Below are 17,533 nucleotides of genomic sequence, written 5' to 3' on the forward strand. Positions count from 1 at the left end.
TGGATTCTGTTCTGTTCCACTGATCCATTTCTCTTGATTATACTCTCTTGATTATTACCGATTTATAACAAGCTTTGAAATCAAGCAGTATAGATCAGGTACTATAAATCTTCCAACCTTTATTTTTTATTTTTTATTATTTTTTTTAACGTTTATTTATTTTTGGGACAGAGAGAGACAGAGCATGAACGGGGGAGGGGCAGAGAGAGAGGGAGACACAGAATCGGAAACAGGCTCCAGGCTCTGAGCCATCAGCCCAGAGCCCGACGCGGGGCTCGAACTCACGAACCGTGAGGTCGTGACCTGAGCTGAAATCGGATGCTCAACCGACTGAGCCACCCAGGCGCCCCCCAACCTTTTTTAAAAAGTTATTTTGGCTGTTTTAGGTCCTTTTCATATTCATATACATTTTATAATAAGCTTATCAATCTGTACCCAAAAAAATTCCTAAAGAAAGTTTGTTATGATGTGTTGAATCTATAGGTCAATTTGGGGATCAGTGCCCTATAATTTAGTAATCAAATTGCTTAAAACCAACAATTAAAAAAATCTTATAAGCAGACATAGAAAAAGGATACATTACACAGTGACAAAGACGAGAATGACAGCAGGATAACTACTCATTAGTAAAAATGCAAACCACCAAGAGCAGAGCAACATCCAGCTGGATTTTGTAAATGGAGTCAGAGTCTAATAGACGAATGTGATCTATTTACATTTATGTAGTGTACTGATACATTGGATTTTTTTCTATCATCTTCGTCTGTATTTTCCATTTACTGTGCTCTCTTCCCTCCCCTTGACCTCTACCTCATTAGTCAGTCTTCTTGCCTCATTCTTATTTACAGTAAATGCTGATTAAAATTACCAATGCATTTGCCATATGCTTCTTGCACACCACTAAAATCCATTCTTCCTATAGTGCATTTTAACCAGTTATTTCAGGGAAGTCTGTTAAGTAGTAAACCTGCTTGTCGGAAAACATTTTTATTTTGCTCTCCATCTCGAGTGATGGCGTCACTGGGATAGAATTCTAGGGAGACAGTTTTTTTTCCCCCTCAGAACTTTGAAATATTGATCTATCGTCATTTGACTTCTGTTATTATGTCTTCTCCAGTATGATTGTCATTCTTTGATGAATAATCTGGTGGCTCCCAAGACTTTTTTTTCTTTGTTTTTGATGATTTGCTCTTTCGTTACAATATGTTTAGTTGGGATTATGTTTTTATTTTTCCTGTTTGTGTCCTGATATGTTTCTTTCTTTATTTTTTATTATTGGTATTACTATTTTTTTTTTTGAAAGAGAGAGAGAAAGTGCGAGCAGGGGAAGGGGCAGAGGGAGGGAGAGAATCTTAAGGAGGCTCCATGCTGAGTGCAGAGCTCCACGATGCAGCTTGATTCCACGACCCTGCAATCATGACCTGAGCCGACATCAAGAGTCAGCGGCTCAACCAAATGAGCCACATAGGCAACCCCTGATATGTTCCTCTAATCCAAAGACAGATTCCTTTTTTAATTCAGGGAGTTTTCAGCCTTTAACTTTTCAAATACCTCCAACCCCTCTATTTCTTTCTGTTGATTTCTTTTGTAGTTTTTACCAGAGATATTTTGGGATTTTTCATTTTGTCCTTTATGTATTTTAGCCTCTCTTTTCTATTTTCATCCAATGTTACAGATTTTTAAAAAAATGTTTATTTATTTATTTTGAGAGAGAGAGAGAGAGAATGCAAGTAGGGGAGGGGCAGAGAGAGAGGGAGAGAGCGAATCCCAAGCAAAGTCTGTGCCATCGGCATGGAGCCCGATGCACGGCTCGAACTCATGAACCATGAGATCATGACCTAAGCCAAGGCCAACAGTCAGGTGCTTAACAAACTGAGCCACCCAGGAGCCCCATGAACCTTAATTACTCTTTAAAGGCCCTGGCTTTAGTTTTAACCACACCAGGGGCTAGAGCTTCTGCATATGAATTGTGGGGGGGGGGGGGCATATTTCAGTTCATCACAAGGGGTAAAGAAATGTCTCTATAGAACAGATTTACAGGGCCCTTCTATGTGTTTCTGGTGGTTTCACCCACTTCAGAATTTTTAGATTAATTTCTTAGCATGAGGGTTGTCTTACCATATCCAGATTATAAATTCAGACCTCACACGTCTATTTTCATACATTGTGGGCGGCTCTTTTGGCCCAAGGACCAGAGTAGGTGGCAATCTTGTTTCTTCTTAAAGCAAGTAGGAGGAGTTTTTCTACTCATAAGTTCATGAAAGAAATGAAAATTTGAGATTCCTGGCATTATTCAAGACTGTGCTTTCCCCATGGTCTTGGAACAAACTCTCCTGTCCCAGTAAATGTGTTAAAACTTCAACTTCCAGTTGATAAGACATTCATGTGGGTCTGATACCCCCAGGCCATGCTGCTTCTGCTCTTAATTACCACTCTGGCTTTGGTTTCCTTTATATATTGGACCAGTTTTGGACCAGTTCCCTAAATCATGTAGGGTGGGCTACCCATTTAAGTCTATTCTCCAGGGGATTACATATTTTTAGAGAAAGATGGTGGGAGAGGGCGGTGAATCTCTTCCATGTTCACTTAGTCCATTATATTGACCAAAAATCGTAATTCTGGAAGGCCCTTCTTCACTAGTTCCCTTTAATGGCCAGTAACAATCCTTTAATTTCAAAGCTTACGCTATTTTATACCGTACTACTTCTCTGTTTCCTAATTGACACATTTTAAATCTGAGCTTATAAAGATTATCAGTGGATCAATGGTCACATTTTTCATGATTATAATTTTACATTCGATCTAATTCTTTTTGAGAAGATCTATCAGGTTCTTCGCTCTACTCGCCTTCTTTGGGCAAATGGATTCCCCCCCCCCCCACGCCCCCATCAATGACCTTAAAATTACAAACCCAACAAAAATAATTCCACTAGAAGAAAGTCTTTCTTCCTTCTGTGGCCATAAAAACGTGACCGCCATGTTTCCATAAAAAAGGAAGGAATATACACCAAACCTTGCATATTTTCTCTGAGGTGATTTCATAAGGTCAAAAGCATCCCGAAATGTTTTGGCAAAGCATAGCTACAATGAGACTGCACATGCTAACAAACCTCCAACTCACATTTCCTTTCTTTTCTGGGTAGACTCTCAGTGAAGTCTCCAGGGGACTCAGTACTGACAGCAGCCAGGAGCTGATCATGATGGAAAAGCCACTCCCAATGGGATTTACATAATAGACACTTCACAATAGAGGAAGAGATAACAATAATTACAAAAATAGGAAAAAGGCCAAGAGCTAATGGATTTCCCAGCTCCCATGTTTAGCAACCCGGGTAGGACTGTGTTTTAAGAAATCTGATTCCACGCAACCTAACGTTCTGTTGATTTCAACATCTGGGGTCTTCTCAGTTTGTTCTGATCAGTTCCTTCAGAGGAAAAAAAAAAAAGGAAAAGACAACATTTCCTCCTGTGAAAATTACTTAAACTGGAAAAGGTTCTTTCAGAAACTAAGAAAGATTCTACTGCTTACAGACTTAGCATAACAAACATCCATTCCTTTCATGGAAAGCTGTCGGAAAATTATGGCCTTAAAGTCCTTCTAATCATAGCCAGAAGTAACAAAAATGCTGTAGGTGAACTTGAATATGAATACAGACTGTGCTTTTATAAGGTTCTGTGCACTTCTCTTATATTCTTCAGTCAGCTCTTTCCACAAAAGAATTGGAGAGTCCACTGTTCCCCCTGGACCGAATCTCTAACTCCACCTGTGTGTCTCCATCATCCTGTCACAGAACAATAAGAAGGTTAGTGAGTGTTTTTGATGACTAGGGTGGATGGCAAAAGTCCTAGCTCAATCTCAGTTCTCCTGTATCACCTTTCCTTACCCTCTCCAAGTTTACTCACTTGTCTTTAAATAGTCTAACAAAAATACGAGCCAGCTCATTAGCCAAAGAGCTAATGTTGGGGAAAAGCCAATCCCATACAAGATATAATGAAACAGATGGTTGAGGGGGGTGGTGTGCCTGGGTGGCTCAGTCGGTTAAGCGTCCGACTTTGGCTCAGGTCATGATCTTGCGGTTTGTGAGTTTGAGCCCTGCATCGGGCTCTCTGCTGACAGCTCAGAGCCTGGAGCCTGCTTTGGATTCTGTGTCTCCCTCTTTCTCTGACCCTTCCCTGCTCATGCTCTGTGTCTCTCTGTCTCAATAATAAATAAACATTAAAAAATTAAAAAAAAAGATATAATGAAGCAGAATTCACTGAAGTCTGAAAGCCCTTGACGTCAACAGGTGCACAAGAGCTGTCACAGAGGATTAGCAGCTATGAGGTTTAGGGCACTGGGCACTAATCTGGGATTCTAGAAACTTGGGCTGCAACCAAAGATAATACATGTCTCACCCTATGCTAGTTAAAATGCTTTTAAGCAGCACGGATACAGAGGCATCTGCAAAATGAGGGCATCCAGCCATCTGTTACCATTCCTGATCCCCTGAATACAATCTTCTTGTGAGCTCCCCTGAAGCTATACAATCGGACAGCCTGCATCAAAGGGGTGAGGCTGGGAGAAAGAAGGGAGCAAAGAAAAATGGTTTCCAGAGTGGAAACATCTGCGCATGTGCAATGAATATTTGGGGCAATTTTATATAAAGGAAGATAATACCCTGTATGCTTCATTTTCCTAAAGAGGGAGGCCAAATATATTATTGGTCTAGATATGTTTCATCTGCTTTTGGCCCTAAGTCACTAATTCATTTATTCATCTGTCCAATTACCTTTCCAGCCAATATTTATTGAATGTCATGTTCCATTCCAGGTGCTGGGGAGGTAGATATAGACATTAATGATATTCAAATAAAATGCTATAATGAAAAATAAAGCAAGATAAAGGGGGCAGCGAATAATAAGGACTATAACCCCAAATAAAGGGATAGATTTTATTTGGAGGAACGTAATGTAGACGGTAGACTTGCATAATGGCTGTTAGAAAAATGCTGTGTTTTTTGATACTCAAGTGTTTTTTGGTTTTGTTTTTGGTACTCAACCTGTTTTGTTTTCCAGATTGACTTACATCATTTATTACATTTTGGTCCTACACAAGTCCACAAAGATAATTTATATATCCTTCCAAAAGTAGGCTTACAAATCGAGTTATAATGTATTATTATCCTATTTGAGATCATTAAAACTAAAAAATGAAATGCTATTCTGATTTCTTGACAAGGGCCAATGTTTGAAAAGCAATATAATCACTGTCCTAACTGTATCACTCTAGTTTTCTCACGTCAGCGAATTAAGATCTTTAAAAAAAAATTCCAGTATAGTTAACATACTGTGTCATATTCGTTTCAGGTATGGTGCTCAACTTTTGAATCTTTCATGCCAACAATCATTCTATAAAAGAACCAGTTTCTTCTATGATTAAAAAAACACACTATTTTCCAGGATAGTGTATTTATATGTAAAGGTGTATATTATGTCAACTCTTAATTTTTTTAATTTTTAAAACATTTTAAAAAGTAGGCTTCACATCCAGCATGGAGCCCAACATGGGGCTTGAATTCACAACCCTGAGAACTAAGACCTGAGCTGAGATCAAGAGTCAGATGCTTAACTGATGAGCCACCCAGGTGACCTTGTCAGCTGTTAATTACACAGTTACCTTCCAAGATGTCATAGGTTGGGTTTTCTAGCAACAGATGCCAAGATGGAGTTTGACGTGCATGGTATTTTTTGGAGATTAAGATCTGCAGGAAGGCGGTGAAGGAAGAGGGGTTTCTTCAAGGGAAAGATCAATTTACAATGCAGGCCAACAATGGGAATCCTCTGGAGGGCTCTGGAACAGAAATGGCCTGTCAGAGTGGTCCCATGTCGGGCTGAAATAGCTGGACCTTTGTCTCCTACCACAACAGGTCAACAGATATGGGTCCGCCATATCTGGGCAAGTCAGCTCTCGGCAACTGAGGCAAGAAGAAACTGGGGATTCTCTTCTGACAGCTGATACAAGCCCTCCCTTGAAAGGGTTACAGGCACTGCATCTCTATGCCCCCCACACAAAGGTATCTATATACTTGCAGGCAAACTGGGAGAGGTATTTGCAACATGATAATGGGCAAAAAGTGACTAAGTTTGATAATTACGAATGCTGTTGCTATAAACATCCATCTGCAGGTTTGTGTGTGGACATACGTTTTCAACTCCTCGAGTAAACACCAAGGAGTGCTATTGCTGAATCCTTTGGTAAGAGTCTGTTTAGTTCTGTAAGAAATCCCAAACCGTTTTCCAAAGCGGCCGTGCCATTTTGCATTCCCACCAGCAACGAACGAGAGTTCCTGTTGCTCCACATCTCCGCCAGCAGCTGGCGTTGTCAGTGTCCTGGATCTTGAGCCATTCTAATAGGTGTGTGGTAAGTTAATTACTTTCAAATTCGTTTTTTTTTTTTTTATATGAAGCTCTCTGCTCACAAATTTGAAAGAAGTCCTAATTATGAGTCTCTGAGTAACGAAGAACAGAAAAAATTAAACTGTTTCAATATAATCGGTTTCTGAGTGACACTACCAGGTCTACCTTGACCAAAATAAGTCAAAGATTTATGTTTCTATTGCTTCAAGAGCTGCTTTTTAAAATTATTTTTGATAAATGATAGTTAGAAACAAAATACCAAACCAAAGGATAAGAAAATACCATTTAATTTTGGTATTGATAAACAAATATTTGTGTGCTGAGATTGTTTTAAATTCAAGCGCTAAAATCATTCTGCAGCTGCTTTTCAAATTGCTAGTTAATAAAAAGAAGGTGCTTTTGGTATAGATTAGGTAGAAGTAGTTTTAAATCCTTCATGTTTAGTTTTTTAAAAGATATGTTAATTTGACAGAGGTCTTCGGGGGTGCAAAGTAGTATCTGAAATGTACAAAAGCCTAGCAAGGTATAGTTCTAGTGGGGTTGTGGAATTCTGGGGACCATGGGTCGACCTGAAGCAGGAGTGGGATGGGGGAGCTATAGGACCTACCAGAGGTGGTGACACCAACCTGGGTCTTGAAGGAGGAAAAGAATCCTTCGTTTTCTTTCTATGGCAGCACAGATAGTAGAGGATAAAATCCAGGATTTGGGATTCTTGTTCCCCTTTACTGACTTCTACACTGAACATGAAAAGTTTACTTGTAGAACTTTAAAAGCATCTCTGGTATTCCTTAGGGGGGAAAAATTACTCTTTTCTAGATTTTTTTTCCCCCTAAATAGGGCAGATCTGCAAAGATGGAAAGACAAGGAAATACTAAAAATAACTTTCCCCAATTAGTGGTAGCCAAACACATATGGGAAGACGGAAATAGCTTTCGATGGCCCAAAGCAAAACTGTGATGCAAATGAACTCCCCAAGTGCAGGGAGTAATTAGAAACAGCCACGAAAATGTACTCAGGATGCTGTGGGAACAGTTGCCAAACGTGGAGGGCGGTGATGATGGTCTTGCAACTTCTTGGAACCTGTAGACATTGAGGGACTGGCTCTGAGGACATTTATTCCTGTTATTTTCCACAAAGGCGTGGGTGCTGGGCTCCTTCTTGGAAAGTCAGAAATTCCGGATCTTCTAAACAAAAATTCTAGGGAGGGGGGGTGTGATCTGAATTGCACATTTCGAGAAGCCCAGAGGCAAATGGCTCTGTTGTTGCTTCTCAGCTGGCAGGGATTTTGTTTTTGACTCTGGCACGTGGAGAAGAGCCACCTGTGGGCTGTGGGCAGCGGTGAGAGGGCACGAGAGACTGCCAAGATCAGCATCACTCTGGGCTTTGGCCCAACTGACCAGCCGGTTTCCCTGCCTTGGCGAATGGGGCTGCCACTCAGCCAGCTGGCCGGGGCTCCTGCCAGGGCCACCTCCCTGGGGTGGGGAGGGTCAACAGCTAAGACCACAGGGGCTGCCAGACCCACCATGATGGGGCCACAGGGAGCCTGATCTGACCTGAAGGGCAGCTCCACCAGGCACCTGCTAATTTCCCTTTTCATTGGCTTCCGGGTCCGTTAACGATCCCAGATATTCAAATTCTCTTCCTCTTCCCTATTCTCAGTGCAGGTATTCAATGAGATGATGAGAGCAGTGGTTGATAAAAGACTGCATTTCCTTGTACTGGTCAGCAGCCAATGCCCGAGCCCCGAAGTGCCCACTTCCCATTGGGTACCTCTCCAGGGCCCCCTGGTCCTCCTCAGAGTCCGAGGGGTGAAGGGCTCGTGCCTGGCATGGCAAGGCCTTCGAGACTGCAGCATCATCTGCAGATTGGCCCGTATCCACCCCCACATGGTTGTTCAATGTGAACTCAACCTCTGTGTGCACCTGTTTTTTTTTTTCTTTCTCCCACCGACTCTTAATTTGCTACCCATTACTCCAAATTCTGCTTTCGACCAACCCCCTTACTCTTTTTTTTTATGTTTTATTTATTTCTGAGAGAAAGAGAGAGAGAGAGAGAGAGAAGGGGGGGAGGGGCAGAGAATGAGGGAGACACAGAATCCGAAGCAGGCTCCAGGCTCTGAGCTGTCAGCACAGAGTCCGATGCGGGGCTCGAACCCACAGACTGTGAGATCATGACCTGAGCCAAAGTCAGACACTTAACTGATTGAGCCACGCAGGCGCCCCCACAACCCCCTTATTCTACACTCCCTCAAATAACCTATGGGTCAGGCTCCTTTCTTCCAGAACCCTGTGCTGCTTTCCTGCGCTGAAGAAGGGCCCGCCTTCCATCTGGTTCAGTCCTGGCAAGTGATGATCGGACAGTGCTCACCTCCCTGTAGAGGAATCTGATCAGGGAAGCAAGCAGGGGGGAGGTGGGGGAGGACTCTGGACATGTCACACAGCCAGCCTGTCACTTACTGCAGTCCAACTCCCAAGAGTTTTGAGAATTGCTTTCTTGGATGCTTCTAGAAGCATAGGCCTCCCAGCCTGACCTCTTTGTTCTCCCCTCTGCTGATTAGTTTACTAAAAAATGTAAACCAAGCCTCACTGTTCCCAGATGGGCCTGCTTTCTGACCGTCTGCAGCTCTCCCTTCCCCTCTGTTGCCTCTCAATTATAAATCCCACTTTGCAACACCTTATTCGTCACACTCCCTCCCAAGAGCCTATGTGCATGCGGATAACCGACTAAAGGTCTGTGAGTTATTCTGAAACCACACATCCTCAGGTCTCTCCTTGGGAAACCTGAACTCAGAACTAACAACTGTGGGGCACCTGAGAGGCTCAGTCGGTTAAGCGTCCAACTCTTGGTTTTGGCTCAGGTCATGATTTTGTGGTTCAGGGGTTCGAGCTCCACGCTGACAGTGCAGGGCCTGCTTGGGATTCTCTCTCTCTCTGTCTCTCTCTCTCTCTCTCTCTGCCCCTTCCTCTGCTTGTGCCATCTCTCTCTCTCAAAATAAATAAATAAAGTTTAGAACTAACAACCTTGTAGTAACTGAAGGAGTTGCACTTTCGTAAGTTATGTGGAGGAACACACGCCTTTCCTGAGTATCACACATGAGAGTCTGTGTGCACAACGATGACATGGGTGGGGGGGGGAACAGTGTCCCTCATGGGGTTTGAGTTTCTGGTTTAGAGAAAGAAGAAATACAACGTACAGGGAGGGGAGGTAAAAATGACACGAAGGAGACAGGCAGGGGTGGTGACAGAGGATGGAGATACCACTTTGGCTGGGGGACTCCAAGGGCACGTGTTGAGAGGACGTCCTAGGCCTGGGGAGGAGGCCAGCTGGGTTTGAATCTCAGCTCTGCTGAGGACTAACTGGGTGCCCTCATCCTACCTCCGTCTCCCCAACTGTGAGACAAGGGTAATCCTACTACCTCATAGGGCCATCACGAGAATACATGAAATAATGCTCATAAGGCCTCTGGCACATAGTGAATGGGGAATTAGCAGAAGCTATTGCTGTGTGAGCTTCGTGGGGGAGACAGCATCTGACCTGGCCCTAAAGCCAAGGCGTGTACGGACATACGCCCAGGAGCCTTCATGGTGGAGTTGGGGACTCAGAGACAAACAAGGCACAGTTCCCACCGGCAAAGGGCTCTGAAAGAACTGACAAATCGCATTCTTCGGGGCGGAGAAGACAAGCGATGCCAATCCTTGGTGATACCGTTTTTAAATATTAGCTACTAAAGGAAGCTGCTAATGAAAAAGCAAAACACACGGAAGTTACACTGCAGCGAAGACCGTCAACTCAGGGGACTGAGAGTAATTCACCAGGGCTGCGCTGGAGGAATGACGGATTTTCCCGGTGACGGGTCTTTCTCCCCACGGTGGCTAGGGGGCGGTAGAAGCACGCAAAAGCAGTGAGAACGTTCGCTGACAGGCTGGTCCTGGGCCGAGCTCTGCTCGCCTGCAGCATGCATCCACCACCCCACCAAACACCCCAAGTGCCCATCTCCTCGTCCCTTCCTGCCTTTTGTCTCCAAACATTTCCTGATGGACAAATAGGTCTCAGGCCTGCGTAGGTGCTAAGGAGCAGAAACGTACGGTAAACTCTACTACAGAAATACTGAGTCTTCACACACGGCATCAATCGGTTAGGTTGCCACCTATGCGTTTGAGAAACGCGTATCTGTTAAGATGAGGTTTTTTGTTTTTAATTTTTTAAGCATGTTTATTCATTTTTGAGAGACAGAGAGACGGAGGGCGAGCAGGGGAGAGGCAAAGAGAGAGGGAGACACAGAATCTGAAGCGGGCTCCGGGCTCCGAGCTGTCAGCACAGAGCCCGACGTGGAGCTCGAACCCACGAACTGTGAGATCATGACCTGAGCCGAAGTCGGACGCTTAACCGACTGAGCCACCCAGGCGCCCCTAGATGAGGTTTTATTTGAACACTTGGAGGCCCCTTTAAAATTCAGACCTGTCTAAACACCGTTCGAAGTTTGGGAGACTACGCTCAACTTGAGGAGGCAAGCCCCAGCTCAGCAGTGAAGTATGGAAAGACTGTGGCTTCACCATCACACGGCCTGGGTTCAGCTCTGAGCTGCACCATGGTCAGCGGCATGAACTCAGACAAGTTATTCAACCTCTCTGAGCCTGGGCATCGACAGTTCTAAAAGGTAATAAATAACTGCACGAATGCTGTATGCGGTATTCAGTAGGTGTTCAATAGGTGTTAGCTCCTCAGCCTCTGCTCTCTAGGAGGAAGGGAAAGGAGGGAAGCGTGGAGTCAACGTGGAGACACATATTCCACTTACTTGGCTGCGGACAAGGCCATTGCACGAAAGGCACTTGTCTATACGGACACACCCAGGTAACATCAGTTAATTCCAATGCTCCGAAACACTTGAAATTGTAGGGGAGAAAATCGAGAGAGTCTGAAGTATGTTTATTAGGAGGCGAGAAGAAGAGTTTAGTCCAACAGACGTGTCTTGAGGGCTCCATCTGTGTGGGGCAGGGGGTCAAAAAAGGGAAGATCAGGACAAGACGAGGTGGGAGTCTGGCCAAGTGCAGAAGCTTCATGAGCAATGATGTGACACCTGAGCAAAGGCGGTGAGGAGAAGAGACAGAGAGGGAGAAGAGCCTCAAAGTGAGGCTGTCTGTTCTCTTGCTTCGCATGGCTTTCCTAATAGTTTGTGTCAGCTGGTTTCCGGGTAATTGGGTTTGATGGCTTAGCCTGGAATTGATTGACATGTGTGCTGAGAGGGGTTCCCGCGAGAATCATGAACTTGATTTGATCATGGTGAATTTTACATGTCATAAGGTATTTTTATGAACTGCAGCTACCCCGGATGACCTCAGTAACATGTTTATTCTGGGGATGTGAAGTTTGCTGTTAGAACAGGGGTGTGATATGTAAGAAGGGGCTCAGGTCCTGAACACTTGACTATGAGACCAATTTTGCATCTTATTACTCATGCATCATTAGATATGCACCTGATGACTTCTAAGACAGAACTTGCTGCAGGGTTCCAGGATGGCCCCCCAAATTCCTGTCCCTGGGATGCACGTCCCGGATAATCCCCTCCCCCAAGTGTGGTGGGGTCTTTCAGTATGGTGGGATATCGGCCCCTGATTAGCTTACATTGTATGGCAAAGGTGAGGGGATTTTGCTGAAGTAATCAAGGTACCAAGTCAGTCAATGTTGAGTTAATAAAAGGGAGATTATCCTGGGTGGGCCTGACTTAATCAGGCACACTCTTGAAAAGAGGGTCTAGAGGTCAGAGACAGAAGTCAGGAGAATTTTCCTCATGACCTTGAAGAAGCAGACTGCCTTGTTGTGGAGCAGACCGCATACCAGAGAGCGGCCCTCATGGAAGGTCAGCAAAACGGTAGGGACCTAGTGTAACCACCAGAGGGAACTTTAGAGGAGATGAGATCACAGCCCAGCTGACATCGTGACTGCAGCCTTGTGAGGCCCCGGGCAGAGGACACGCTAAGCCACGCTGGACTCTTTATCCGCGGAAATGTGTCCATTGAAGCCTCTAAGTTTGTGGTGACTTGTTACCAGGAACGGAACAATAACCCAGAACCTGCATCACCTACTTTACAGAGTTGTTGTGGGGATTAGAGAAGAGGTATGTGAAGCATCTGGTGTGTGGGAGACCACTAATGAATGATAGGCTTTAGTCACATAATTGGAGATTATCCCATTCTTTTTTTGGGGGAACATAAATTTCTCTTTCTTGAATGGATCTGGTGAGATGCTAAGAAATACTGAGGGGGTTGAATAAATGATGTGTATAACCTACACCTAGTGCAGCATCTGGCCAGCAGTAAATTACGTGATAGCGATAATGATGATGATAATAATAATCATGACCCACAATGATGATGACTTTTATCCTGGTGAGAATTTGGCATATTTCTCCATAAAAACACAGATCTCCCCCCCGCCCCTTAAAACCACGTTTGACTTGCTTCACTTCAGCAAATTAGCTTTTCTTTTCTTTCTTTCTTTCTTTCTTTCTTTCTTTCTTTCTTTCTTTCTAAATTTTTAATTTTTCAATTAATTAATTAATTTATTTATTTTTGCAAATTTCTTTTCTTGCAGAAGTACCAGAGACTGAATCATCTGCTGAGTAGACGTGAACCTTAGACATGATCTGGTCCAGCTTCTTCAGTTTACAAAAACACCGTGCGTATGAAGTAGGTTTTTTTTTCAATGCCACAGAGTCAATTAATAGAATTAATTGATTTATAATTAATTAATAGAATTGACAATTAATAGAATTGACACTTAATAGAGTCAATTAATAGAATCAGGAATAGAATTCAGGTATGTTGATGCCAAGGTCATTCCCACAGAATCATGTATTTTTTTCTTTTCTGAAGATCTCCCTCTAGTTAAGACACAGTGCCATTTCAACTCAGCATTCCCTTGTAAAACCTCACCCTGCACGTAATTTATCAGTCGTGAACATTCATTTCCAGCTCTCTCTCCTGGAGAATTTGGTATTTGATCTTAATTCACTGAAATCATATTTACTGAGGGGCCTAATATGTGCTATATTTGGAATCAAATTTATTAACCTGTAGCCCCAAGTTACACTAAAATTATACCTCAAGTTCCTTGTAAACCTATTTTCCGTCAAGACCCTATAAGGAGGTGCTGCTGCGATTATCATTTTATAGGTGAAGATATTGGGAAATGAAGAGGTCCGGGGGGTGGTTGCCAGAGAGAAGGGGGGTGGGGGGAGGGGTAAAATGGACACAGGGGGTTAAGAGGTACAGACTTCCAGTTATGCAATAAATAAGTCACGGAGAGGAAAGGTACAGCGTAAGGAATGCAGTCAATAATATTATAATAACGTTGGACGGTTGTCCCATTCTGTCGGTGGTGGCAACACGTATCAACGGGCAGCACTGAGTGTTGAATAGAACTGTTGCATCACTGTGTTGTAAACCTGAAACTGACATAACATGGTATATTAATTATACTTCGAAACAAAAACAGAGATAGCTTCATAAAACTCTATGTCTTAAATTCGTGAGAAAAGAGAGAAAAGGTCCAGGGGCTTGCGGGGCCAAACAGCTAGTAGGTGATGGAGCTGGGCTTTGTACCGGCTGCCGCTTTGAACTTCTTTCTGCTTTTAATTAGACCGCTTCCCAGAAGCTGGTTTGGCCAAATAATAATAATGAACTTAGTCGGAGAAGTCAGGAACGCTCCCCCGCTTCATCCCCATCCCTGGATCTGGGATCATGCTCGGGCGTGGATCCCAGGACTGACAGCACAGAAAGTGAGGGAGGAGGAAAGCGGTCTTCTTGCTCCTGAGACCCCTTGATATATTCCTCTTTCCCTTCCACCGGCAGCCCCTTCCTTCGTCCAGCGTGCGATGCCGAAGCCCGTGGAAGGGTCCTCGTGGCCACGCTGCTGCCACCCAGCTGCTTTCCCAATTAGGCCCTGAAAGGTTTCCCCTGACTTTTTAGGTCCCTTCTCAGCGGAATTCTCCTTTTTTCCTCGGTAGACGTCTCAGAAACTCGGTCAGACGTGGCCAGGGGCCCGGATCCTCATGATGGTACCCGCGTTTCTCAAGAATGACCCTCTCTCTCCAGGGCTGAGCCAGCCACCTACCTATAAGGAGGGCAGGAGGTGACCAAACTCTGACTCCGTGGCTGGGTTAAGCTCACGAGCAGGGACAGGTGCTTCGACACGCTGCCCATATTCGTAGTGAGAACAGGATATGAGCCCTGAGGCCACTGAAGATGGAGGAGAATCTTCCAGGCCGCGCAAAGTCTAAAGCCCTGCGGTTTATAAACCTCTCCCTCTTGCCGCCAGGGCCTGTCCCTGTGGGCGTTGCCTGCGAGTCCTGGGTTTGTGGATCTGGATGTGCAGGAACAGAGAGGAAGCCAGAGTGAGGACGGTTGAGATCATCTTGTTCTGCTAAGTTGGATGGCAAACCTACACTTTCAGAACGGCACACTGAGAAATGCAAGGCAACTGAGTGTCCTCTGCAGTGAACACATCAGCATGAATGTCCCTGCAGGCCAAGTAGAGAGACAGGTCAGGTTGGGGGCACAAAGGAAAGAGCCCAACCAGGAAACAGTAACTCAGGATCGGCACCAGGACAGGGTTAATGCCGGAATCTGACTGCAGCTGGATATTTTGAGTTTTCCATATGTCCCAGGGTTTTCCCCTGCTTTGGGTTATTGGCAAATGTATTCTGTTAGTTCTTTAAATTTTTTTTAAATGTTTATCTATTTTTGTTTTTTTGTTTTTTTTTAAAGGTTTTTTTTTTTTTTTCAACGTTTATTTTATTTTTGGGACAGAGAGAGACAGAGCATGAACGGGGGAGGGGCAGAGAGAGAGGGAGACACAGAATCGGAAACAGACTCCAGGCTCTGAGCCATCAGCCCAGAGCCTGACGCGGGGCTCGAACTCCCGGACCGCGAGATTGTGACCTGGCTGAAGTCGGACGCTTAACCGACTGCGCCACCCAGGCGCCCCTGTTTATCTATTTTTGAGAGAGAGAGAGAGAGAGAGAGAGCGAGCAGGGGAGGGGCAGAGAGAGAGGTACAGAATCCGAAGCAGGCTCCAGGCTCCGAGCTGTCAGCACAGAGCCCGACACGGGGCTCGAACCTACGAACCGGGAGATCATGACCTGAGCTGAAGTCAGATGCTTAACCGACTGAGCCACCCAGGCACCCCCCCATCTCCCCCCGGCCATTAGTTCTTTTAAAATAATCCCCATGTTGTTTTCCACAAAGCTTGTGTCTGAAACATCTGTACAGTTCATCACGTGGCCACTAGGCCCACCAAGCACTGTCTGTAGGCTGAACACAATGTAAGAGGCTCCTGCTGCAATCTACAAAACACGTATTAACTTTAAACTGTTACCAAACTTCTCGTAGCTTCTTGCCCATAAGTATTTGAAAATAAACGATGCAAGTACTATTCATGAGACCCACAAAGTTTTTTTGATGTGATGACAAGTCTTTTGCATTTTCTGGAAAAGGCAGGAAGGCCTGGCGGGGTTGGGTCCCATGCTTGAAAAGATGGGGAGCGGTTGCCTTACAGATCGAGTTGGAGAGGCTCCCCTGACCCAGTGGATTGCCGTCTGGGAAGCCACCACACCGCCACCAGTAACCTGCAGTTAGAACAAGCTTGCATTTACACCCAGTAGTTCCTTAGCAGCTGCAGACCCACGGAATTGGTGCCTCCCAGGGCGTCTGATACATCTGATCCCCCTCGCAGGCCTGGAAGTTACCAAGGGAAGCCATAAAAGCCTAGTTGTTAGAGACGCAATTGAAGTGCACGTATAAAATTTGTTATACAAATAAATAGAAATGTATTTTTATGCCAATGTTCAATTGATGAGTTCCCCATGATATCTGTGAGAAGTAAACAGAGAACTGAAAAAAAGAAACCCAGCATGTTAGCATTAAGCCTAAAAAGCTGTGGAATGAAAACCAACGTAGCCTACGGCAGATGGGGTGTTGTGACGTATACACTGGCCTGCCCGGTAGGTTGTTTCTGTTTTTGATCATCACAGACCAAACACGAATGATTAATTCTGCGTTATTTCTCCCAGGCTGTAGCCGCCACTCATTTCTCCAACGTAAGCGGGTTCTCCTCCTCCCCATAATGTCCACGAGACTGAACAGGGCCCTCGATCTTCACCGAGGCTCTCTCAGTCCTTCCCTGTGACTGGAAGTCTCAATTTTGTGGCGTAAACTTGGTCTGTGTGAGGCATTTCATTGAACAAACCATTGCTGAGCATCTCTTTGGTCAGAGCATTTGAAAGAAAGTCGGGAAGCCAGCTAATACTCTGGGCCAACGCCTTCCACCCTTCCATCTGCTACGGGTATTCTCCTCCGCCTCTTGCCCTCTGGGCTCCTGTGCTCTCTTCCCCTCCTCATTTCCTCTCCTCCACAGCATAGGAGTCCAAGAACGGGAGTCAGTCTCTATGTTTTCCATCTCAAGGGGATCTTCTTTCAAACCCTTTTCTATTACCGTGGATCAAAATGTCCTTTGCTCCCACTTAAAGTAGATCAGGCTCAGTGGTACCAGTGGGAGAGACAACAGAAACTCCATAAATCACCTGGTTACTAACTTTCTCTTCCTGTGCAGATGGGTTTCTCCTTACCATGTGTGCAAACCTCAAGTGAAAAATGGTGCCCATGACAACTCTGTGGGTGTTCCTGTGTCCTGAGTATGTGAACAGCACGACCGCATTCCACCATGGCTGTGACCTTGTGGGGCAGGTGTTCGTTCTAAGTCATGGAAAAGGCAGGGGGGACCCGTTGAGGTTAAGTCACATGCTCAAGATGGCCCTAGGATTGGACATGGCAGCTGCCCCACCCTGCCCTTCTAATCCCCTTCAAGTTGTGCTTTCCTTTTCTCTGTGGCATTGACCAAGTCCTCATTTTTTCCACAGCTTCTTTGTCCACTGGGTCTACTGCATATGGTCTGTCTCCCTGCCTCTTCCCCAGCCCCCAGTGAAAGTGCACCTGCCCTACGAAGGCAGGGAGTTTTGTCAGTTACATTTGCTGGCATATCCTAATGGTATAGAAAAGTGCCTGCCACCCAAGGACACTGAATAAACATTGTTTAAATGAATGAGCAAAACTAATCAAAGCAAGATTTCCTTTAAATTTTT

The 17,533-nt window shown here is 44.8% G+C and overlaps 1 protein-coding gene across 1 annotated transcript in view; it reads left to right on the plus strand.

The window, feature by feature from the left end:
* The window catches only part of LOC112868390 (uncharacterized), a 100,042-nt gene extending 84,908 nt beyond the window's left edge, over positions 1–15,134 (plus strand). The window contains exons 2-5 of the transcript XR_015242444.1: positions 5,907–6,053; positions 6,166–6,400; positions 12,988–13,071; positions 14,247–15,134. The gene's annotated coding sequence lies outside the window, so the exon portion shown is untranslated. The remainder of the gene's footprint in view (positions 1–5,906; positions 6,054–6,165; positions 6,401–12,987; positions 13,072–14,246) is intronic.
* The last annotated feature ends 2,399 nt before the right edge of the window (positions 15,135–17,533 follow it).

The sequence above is a fragment of the Puma concolor genome, chromosome D3, assembly GCF_028749965.1.
Source record: "Puma concolor isolate L17-30 chromosome D3, mPumCon1.1.hap2, whole genome shotgun sequence".
Lineage (NCBI taxonomy): Eukaryota > Metazoa > Chordata > Mammalia > Carnivora > Felidae > Puma > Puma concolor.